Below are 10,565 nucleotides of genomic sequence, written 5' to 3' on the forward strand. Positions count from 1 at the left end.
GAAAAAAATATGTTTTTTTTTTTTGGTTTCAAAAACAAAATCGCGGGGTTTGATGCGATAAAATAAAAAATGAGTGAGGTATCATTTTGATAAAATTTTTGGCAGAGATATTCTTAATTAATTTTTAATCGGAAATCAAGTATAATTTAAAGGTGTCCAATATTAAAAGTTCTTATAATTATAGTTCAAAAATTGATATATTTTTGGTGGCTTTTTTAAAATGCAACCTCCTTGGAGGTGTACAAAAATGCACCGTTTTTATGCACCTCCATTGGGCAGTGAGGTAAATTTAAAGAAAATGTTGCTGCATACGTCCATGAGTTAAATAGTTTTAGATTGTAGTTTAGCACGCTGCTTAGTGATTACCAAATGAAACGTTTATTAACAATATAATAAATTAAAGAAAAATAACAATAATGTAAAAGAAATATGGCACACAAATACTGATCCAAATAAATAAATAATTTTTAGAAAATTAAATCGAAGTGTGTTTAAAAGCATGATAAAAAGTTTTTGAAAAAAAAAAAAAAAAAAAGAGAGAGATAAAAAAAAGCAAACAAAATAAAGTAAATTCTTTTAAAAAATTGTCTACAATGGGAATCGAACTCGTACTTTCAAGGTTTAGAGTCTGGCGCTTGTCCACTGCGCTACGGAGCTACCTAACTGTTCATCACATTTAATAAGGTCTTTCTAAAACTTTAAATTTTACTTCAATCAACTTCTATTCTCTGGTTTATATTTCGATTTTTAAAATATTGTTTTTTTATATAAATTTATTAACAAAAACATCCTACAGATGTCACAATATAACTTTCGCCATGTCCCAATACAGAAACACAATATCACTGATGAAATTGGTGGGATGCGCATGCGTGATGGAGGGGGTAAAAAACGATCCGGTAAGATACACTGTAAACGGAAGTGCACAAAAACACTACATATATTTTTACTTCATTAGCTTTCTGAGAAATATAATCAGGAATTAAGAATGAAATGCACCTTTAAAAGGCATGTTTTAAATTAAAAATTATACAAAATAGCCACATAGGTTCACAAAAAATGCCAAAGGGCCAAAAATAGAGTTTCACCTTACAGTTACAGTGTGAGCCTATCAGCGGCCACTGGACTGGAGTTATCAAAGCCAAAGTGCCTTCTTAGTCTCAGTCTTGTTCTAGTAAAATATAGAAGTCAATTTAGCCAACAATCTATTTAGACTCAGACCATAAAATTTAAATCTACCGTCCTACCTTTAAAAACAGTTTAAATTTAAAGAGATGCATCTACTTACTTCAAAGAAACACCCTTGGCTCTAACTTGATAATCATAATACAGGTCCAGGATGAATTTCAAAAGTTAAATTTGAAATTATATTGTAATTTTTTCATCTTAGAATAATATTCTATTATTCCAATTCTAATCTAAATAGTTTCAAAACAAAAGCTTAGATTATGTTTTCTATCATTTTCATACAAAAGAGCTCAACAAGAGAAGTGTGCAAATTGCTGTCTTTCTATTTCTACCTTGACTTTTTCAGAAAACATTTATTGCACGGTTTGGTGATGTAATCTGTTGTGCTGGGCAAATCTGTGCTTTGCAAAAAATAACTGGTTAATTATCCAGATTTGGGAGGCCCACACTCCGCGAACCCTGAATTCAATCAACTACAATCCAATTAACTCTATTCCAACTATCCACATTCCTAAATCACATTCAGTTAAAGTTTTTTGTTCACAATCATCTAAAGAAAAATTCATATCTGAATAATTATTTAAACAATTTATATCGATAATTATTTAAAAGGAGCATAATTTGATACCCGAAAATTCAGGTCTATTCAAAAACACAAACTCGCAATTTCTATCACTCTCGGTTGTCTCCCAAAGTCACATAAACCACCAACATTACATGAAAAACTCTCTCTCTCTCTCTCCTCTCTCTCTCTCTCTCTCTCTCTCTCTCTCTCTCTCACTCTCTCATCTCTCTCTCCTCTCTCTCTCTCTCTCTCTCCCTCACACATATAAACCTACACTCTCCTCCCCCCCCCCCCCCCCCCCCCCTTTCCCTCCTCTCTACATACATGCATAGAATTAAAAAAAACATATATCTCTTTTTTTCTTGAAATTTTCATCTCTCTGCACACTGACCCACCCCAAACAATTCCCCTACGTTCACATCTTGTTAGCAGATCTGTGCATAATTATGGATTTTTTAAATCATTGTTGTTAGGGACAATGTTTTTGCTTGGATTGAAAATATTTCCATTACAACAATGAGCTCATGACACCAAACCTACAAAATAAGTATGTCGTATCACACCTTCCTCTCAGCACACAAGCAGGCTTTTGTTCATTCAGACTCCATCCAACAAGGGAGCGCACACTACAGTCTGATTTCTTTGTTTAGACAATTTTCTTTTTGTTTTGTTAAGCGGACAAAGCGTTTACGTTCAAATTGTTGATTGTTTACATGGCTTCATCCCTAAGCATTTTGATTAGTCCCTGCCTTCAGACAAACTTGAAAGAATGAGACAAATTTTTCGAATGAGACTTTTCTCTGGACATATTTATCTATGGAGTAATTGCCCAGAGTAAAATTATAAAATCTTTTTATAATATCATTCCCTATGATTTGCTGATGTAAACAAAGTTAGTCTCAGAACATGATATAAGATAAATGAGTATTATTATGAAGCACATTGAGCATAGCTAAGTTGTAAAAATGCACTAAGTAGATAAGAAGATTTACATTTTAAAAATCTGCCCATCCTCTTCTGAAGTGGTAATGACATCTTTTGGTTCCTAGAAAGAATTCTAGTCACAACAGAATTTTAAAAAGTTGATTAGTTTTTAGCCTCAGATTGTTTAAACTATCGGATAATGGTCTCTGTAAACAAAGCAAGATGGCGGTAGGGACTCGCTCCTTGTGCCCATTAAAAAGACCATTTGAATTATAAAATGACTGCTAATTCCCAATGTGCTGAGTTTGTAAATTTTCATGAATATTAGACAAGATATTTGCAAGATAGAATGATGAATTTATATTTTGTTTTCTTTTTGATGGATTTCAGAAATAAACTACTCACTGTGCGACGGAATAAGAAAACTTTTCCTAAGCACCCATTTCTCATTTAATACTCAACAAGATGTCTCTCAACAAATATATGCCCCTCGTAATAAATACAAGAACAAGAAACCAAGCTTCTTGGAGCTAGCATTAAAATACCCAGAATTTCGAAAGCAGATCACACAAGACGTCTCTGGGAAGTTTTTCTGGATTTCAAAAATGCCGATGCTTTGCGTGCTTTGACGACTTGTCTTTTGAAGGAAGACTTTGGACTCACGGTCCACTTACCGGGTGATCATTCTAGTGCCAACCTTGCCGCTGCGACTGAATTATCTTCATTGGCTAGAGGACATAATCGGAACAGAGACCGGAAAATGGGTGTTGACGTTGGTGAGTTCATTACACCATGGAACTGTTCAATATCAATATAAACACATGTAATGTCTGCATATATTCTCAACTTTTTAAATGTCAGGTTGTGGTTTGTCATGCAATAGCACATTATACATTTTGTTAAAATATACGTTGACAGAAATAAATATGTGAAGAAGAAGGTAGGAAAAATGCTAATGCCAACATTCAAACTTAGCATGCCAAACCGAGATTAGTTAAATAAAATATTTATTTTATTTTATTCGTGTGCAGCTATGTGGTCTTGTGTGGTATGACACTCGCTTTCGGATCTGAAGGCCCTGGGTTTGAGCCTCGCTCGGCTCATAATTCAAGTCCTTGGAAAAGCTCTTTACTCACATTCTCTCACTGTACTCAGGTGTAAAATGAGTACCTGTCCGTTAACAGAGTTATCTCTGTTGGAAAAAAAATTGTAATATCTGCTAGAAGGCATCATTCTCATTCTTCATGTTCTATTTTCCTGTTGGTCAGAGAGACCCTTTGTAAAGTGCTTTGAGCATGTTTAGTGGATATTACGCTATATAAAAGCTTGAGTTTATATCTTACTGCATGCAAAAAAAGAGAAAGATAAATAAATAAAGGGGTGGGTGGGGGTACGGGATCCAGGTGTCTGGAATAAACAATTTTGTTCTCTGGTACTTTAAAGTCATAATACTCTTTATCTCACTCAAACTCAATCGCAGAGATTTTTGCTACTTTTTAAAAGTGGAAAAAATGCTTTAAAAATGAGCATGTGCCACATATATTTTTCAACTACCATTAACGTGGAAAAATTAAGATCATTAGCTTTGATACTACGCCTATAATTTGTCTCATAAAAATGTAATAATAGGCATGGAGTAAAATAACCCTGGGTATACTATGGATATAGTCTGTGTTAGGGTTGAGTGTGTTAAACTTTTTGAATTAAAAAAAAATTTCAATTGCATATTCATTCGACTTATTTGTTTTATTTCTTCATAATTTACACATTTATTCATTATTTATTTTGATATGCAATTCATCTGAGTAAGTTTGGCATATAAAAGAAGAGGAAAATAATTCCTATGTGTAGCTGTTTTAGAATTTGTTAGAGATTAAGAAATCTTAATGTCACTTTAATTTTGTTTTTGTTTTTCTTTTATGGCCAGCACAGGAGCAAGTTGTGTTTATATCCCTTGTTGGGAGCCACAGTACAAGGTTGGAATTTCTTGGCAACTGAAGCAGACCCGAGAATTTTTACCATGCCAAGAAAAATGTTGAGACTAATAGTAAACAAGAGAATGTTCATGGTATGAATAATTCCTATTATTGGACATAAATGAAGCACCACATACTGGGTGGGGTTCTGAAATCCCATAGCTGGCAGGAGGTACTTTCTGTGTCTCTTTCCCCCCTGTATGTTTTCCAATTGCTTTCTGTCTTTGTCTTGAATGAGATAATTACTTAGTTTTGTCCTGAGCTTGGCCGGTGTTCTTGGCTGGAGGGAAACAGTCGAATGTATAGTTATAGTTTTGGAGATGATGTTTTTTTCCTTGTAAATCATCTTTCTGTTATGTACTGTTATTTTAAAAAAATTTTATTCCTCTTAGTGAGATAGTGTGCTGGTGTTCTGAGGCAAGACTTTTAGGTGATCTCAAACTAAGTACACTGATAGTGTGTTCTTGGAATCTACATCTGTTCCCTATTTGAACCATTCCCCTTTGTCTTACGTTATTGGTGCTTTGATTGTAAATCTAGAATATTAATATCTCATTTTCTTCCTCTTTACTGGCGCTGATATGACCTAAATGTGTCGCAAGCAGATGCTGTAAAACCCTTTAAAAAAACAATAAAAAAACACCAAGTAGTTCTCACTGGCCAAGCAAGTTTCATAATAAAATTAGCTCAATCAATATTCATGGTCTATCTATATGAGGTTACATTGTCCTCCACTGTCCAGTAAACTAAACTGAAGGTAGCTATGAAGAGTTTCTTAAGGCGGAGGAGACTTTCGAAGCAGGTTGGCGAAAGAATTTGGAGGTGTGGCCATCGCTACTACTAATTACTACACTGCATGAGGTCATTTAACCTTTTCAATTTTTATATACATTGAGCAAGAGTCTTATAAAACTTGAGCTTTTATATCGTGCAATATTCACCAAACGTGCTCAAAGCACTTTACAAGGGGTCCCTGGTCAATAGTAATAGTTAGTATGTAGGACGTGACATAACGTCTGTTAGGCAATATTACAATTTAAATCGGACAGAGATAACGCTGTTAACGACAGATACTCATTTACACCCGAGCGTAATGAGAGAATGTGAATAAAGAGCCTTTTCCAAGGACTCAACTGTGCTCTGAGCGAAGCTCGAACACCAGGACCGTCTTCGAAAGTGAGTGTCATACTACAGAACCACATAGCTGCACATATAAAGGTAGTCATGATAACCAAATTATGATTAAGGCTATCATTTTTCTTCAGACGTTAACACTGAAATTAATACCAAGAACCAATACTGCAATTTTGTATTGTTCGTTAATTGTTGTTTTTTAAAAATTTTAATTCAATATTGTTAAGAACACTTTCCTTGCAAGCAAAGGTTAAGTTTTTGATTCTTCATAACGGCAGTCAATGTTCTTGAACTAGAGATTTCAGTGCTGTAGTTTTTATTTATTTTCCCTTTCTGAATTGTGTTTATTTGTAAAGCGTCTTAGAGCATGAATTCATGGAATTTGCTGCACTATACAAATGATTTATTATTATTATTATTATTATTATTATTATATTATTATTATTATTATTATTATTATTATTATTATTATTATTATTATTATTATTATTGTTATTATTATATTATTATTATTATTATTATTATTATTATTATTATTATTATTATTATTATTATTGTTATTATTATTGTTATTATTATTATTATTATTATTATTATTATTATTATTATTATTATTATTATTATTATTATTATTATTATTATTGTTATTATTATTATTATATTATTATTATTATTATTATTATTATTATTATTATAATTATTATTATTATTATTAATTATTATTATTATTATTATTATTATTATTAATCTAGATTATATTATATAATAGTCCAACATACTGCTGTTTTGGATCATGAAGATAGTGTTATGTTAGGGTGTCCCAGTTTTTGAAAAGTTGGCCGATTTTTAATTGAGTTGAGTTTTTTTTTTAATCAAATATCCACCTGGGATTGGGTAGTCTTGTTTGGTGGAAATTATTTTGTTATTGATTGGCACCCTATTCAAGGTGTAGCAGTAGTTACAGTGGGATCTTCAAAAGTCAATTTCTGACTTCTAGTCAATAACCTCTTGTTGGTCCTGATAGAGAAAAAAAACAAAACCAACTTCTTGAGCTCAATAGCTGTATAGCTGTATAATGTTTTAGTGTGTGTGTGTGCGCGTGCAGTTGTGTGGTCATGTGGAATAACACTCGCCTTCGGAACTAGATGAGAAGTTGCCAGGTTTCTACACCAGTAAGAGGAGACACTGGGTGGTAGCGAATCGGCTTTGGTCGAGAATCTGCCTCACAGCAAAATTGCTTCATCAGTGGGAACTTTCCACCTGTCCAACATGTACCCGATGTGGGAAAGAACCCAAAACTACAGAGCATCTAGTTGAATAGTGTGTTGTGACGAAGCTTTCGGGCGGTTTGCGACGGTGCACAAATGCGGTGAAGAATTTGCTGATACGGTCGATCGTCATAACATAGTAGTGTGAGCACCATTAGAAGCTGCTGCTGATGGGTCGATCGTCATAACATAGTAGTGTGTGAGCACCATTAGAAGCTGCTGCCTTTGGATCTGAAGTTCCTGGGTCCAAGGTGCGCATGGTGAGTACTAAGAAAAGGCTCTTTACTCACATTCTGTCACCATACTCGGGGTGTAAGTTGATTACCTGGCTGTTTGTTAACAGCAGTGTTGTATCTGTTGGAAAAAGTAGTATCATTTGACAGGCGCCTGTCTCTTCCTACATATAAGTGTTTCTGTTAGCTAGGGACCCTATGTAAAGAGTCTTGATCAATGTTTAGTGGATGTTTTAATAGCTATATAAAAATTAAAGTTTTAATTTTTTTTTTTTTTTTTAATGAGTACTTGATTTTTTTTTTAATTTCTTGTGACTTATTGTTTTATTTAAAATCAACCATTTCAGTCAAACAAGTATCTACCGACGATGTAATACTTGATCCAGTGGAATCTTTCAAACTTGTTGACAAGTTTGACGTTCTGCATGTGTAATCCACCGTTCTTTGCTGATCACATGGAAGCTCAAGCTGTGACCACAACCAGATCCGTAGACCGGACAGAGGCTCACAGCGTGTCCACAGCAAGTCCACAGGAGTGCAATGCAAAGGGTGGGGAAGTTGGGTTCATTCGTCAGATGATTGAAGAGTCCACAATACTGAAAAATAAGATAAGTAGTGAGTGGTATTCTGTATCTCTGCGTTCTCTTTTTGAATTCATTTATAATCATTTCTAAATGTTCATTTCTACTAACTTTTAAAGTTTTTATACAAATATAAAAATCAGTGTGTCAATGGGGTTTATAATTGTTTTTTAAAACTTTTAAAAATTGTATGTGTGTTAAAAAAAAGATTTAGATAGTGTCTTTGGTGTTGTATTAAAAAAAGTTTAGGTCAATTTTTCTAGTCATTTATTAGATACTTCAACGGTTCTACATTTTCCTCATCCTGTCAAATATATGTAAAAATTTGACTCTCTGTTGTAAAGCATCATTATTTTATATGAATATTACGTTCTTAACTTGCCAAGGCCTTTGAGCAAGGCGATGACAGTGGACAAGCACTATATAAGTGCTGCAGTCTTTTTTTTTTTTTTCAAATATTTTTTGGACAACACTTTAACACACATGATGACATCAAAAGCTAAAAACACTTGCACTGGACAGAGATTTATGGAAACACGTTACTAACTGGATACTAGAAGCAGACTGACACCCTTAAGTAACACAGACATTTACGACAAGCATCCATAGAGACAGCTCAGCTATATTCATTGAACTGTTACAATTTCTTTCTCAAACATTTCTATATCTCACAAGCATTGTTGAACTTTAATATACAAATATTGAGAAAATATTGAATTTAACCTGAAAAGATTTGACCGTATATTGATAAATATTATTATTTCTTTGTTTTTGCTTTTTTCTCACAGAGTCTACTCTAGTATGGTTGAAAGAAATCAAGCCTTGTACAGTTGAAAGAGGAGATGAGACAGTTGAAGGTGTGTTTTCTGTAGTTAAAATTTGTGTGTTTACATAGAAAGGCACAGATTGCAACTTTTGCTTTCTTCACCAAACCTCATCTGCTAATGATTTATTCTATATCAACAATAAATTGAATAGAAGCTTCAATGTAATTAACAAAGACTGATGATATGGACGTTTCGGGTTTCCCCCTGTGTTAACAAAACACTTAAGATGAAGATATTTATCTGTAGTGTTTCGTTAACCATATTTTGTTGATAAAGGGAAAACCCGAAACGTTCATATCATCTGTCTGTCTTCGCTAATTAAATTGAAGCTTCCATTCAATTTGACCATCTATATAATATTTATATATCAGCAACACTTTATTATATATATATATATATAATATATATTATATATAATATATATATATAATATATAATATATATATATATATATATATATAAACATTTGAAAGATAATTAAGATAGATTGACTTCTACAACGTTGTTATCGATAACAACGTTGTAGAAGTCAATCTATCTTAATTTTCTTTCAAATGTTTATAAATAGCTCCTTTTATCCTAAAGTTGAGCACTATTATTTCATGGTTTTTGTTTTTATAATTTATATATATATATATATATTAATATTATATTATATATATATAATATATAATATATATATATATAATATATATAATATATATATATATATATATATATATATATATATATATATATATATATATATATAAAAATAATGAGCCAGGTCAAAAGGTGCCAATTTTTATTCTCAAAATAAAAGTGACATAATAGTCCATTCATGTTTCTATATGTGAAGCAAAACCCTGTACTTCATGAATCAAAGGCCCTTTAGATAACTTTTAAGGTCTAACGCAGCATAATATCGCCAACAATACCTATAGGTTGCTCGTGTCACCTGTGACCGGTGACACCAAAATGAGACAAAAAACGCAATAACCAAATGATTTTTCTTGAGTATCAAACTTTATTTAGTAAGTTATAGACAAAATGACACAATCAACAACAATCATAGTACAATAATATTACCAACTATTGGAGAAATGTTGCTATTTGGTGTCATCGGTCACAAGCAACATAGAATGCAAATATATTATTTCATAAAAATGTTTGTACATTAACAACAACAGCAATATTGCATATGCTTATTACCAGCAATGTTCAGAAACTTTTGGAATAAAATGTTGGGAAATAATGTGACCAAAGCATATCGTATTAAGCGACATTGTGTCACTTGTGACATTAGACCGATGACACCATTACTTATGTCACAAGCAATACCAAATTGCAATTTCGACAATATATCATTAATTTCAGTCAAACCAGTTGTAATAACACAGTTAAATATGGAATTTAATATTTCAGAAACCAAAGACTTCAAAAATAAAAAATAACATGGAAATTAGAGCATCTGAATGTGACTTTGACATAAGACCGGTGACACCATTACTTATGTCACAAGCAACACCATATCACACTTTCGTCCATAATATATCATTATTTTCAGTCAAAAAAGCACAATAACCTACTCTAAACTGAAATTCAATAATATTTTAAGAAACTAAATACTTCTAAATTGGAAATATACTTAGAAATTAGTAATACCATTGTTGCTATTACTTTGGTCAAAATCGGCACTAGAACGCTATTTTGCCTCAATAAATCAGAATATCAACTGAAACATGTAATATAGCCTGTTAAAATGTAATTCAATGACATTTCACGCTATGAAGAACATGAAAACAGAAATACATTAGAAACTTCAAACTTAAGTGTCACCTGTGACATTTTAAACCAATGACACCAATGGTCACAAAAAGTACCAGAAGT

General features: G+C 32.3%; 1 pseudogene; it reads left to right on the forward strand.

The window, feature by feature from the left end:
* Nucleotides 1–832: 832 nt before the first annotated feature.
* Nucleotides 833–8,726, forward strand: LOC144961302 (RNA N(6)-adenosine-methyltransferase mettl16-like; annotated as a pseudogene).
* The last annotated feature ends 1,839 nt before the right edge of the window (nt 8,727–10,565 follow it).

This window comes from Berghia stephanieae, unplaced genomic scaffold, assembly GCF_034508935.2.
Source record: "Berghia stephanieae isolate SIO BIC M18660-M18661 unplaced genomic scaffold, UCSD_Bste_1.3 scaffold2067, whole genome shotgun sequence".
In the NCBI taxonomy this organism is placed as follows: Eukaryota; Metazoa; Mollusca; class Gastropoda; order Nudibranchia; family Aeolidiidae; genus Berghia; species Berghia stephanieae.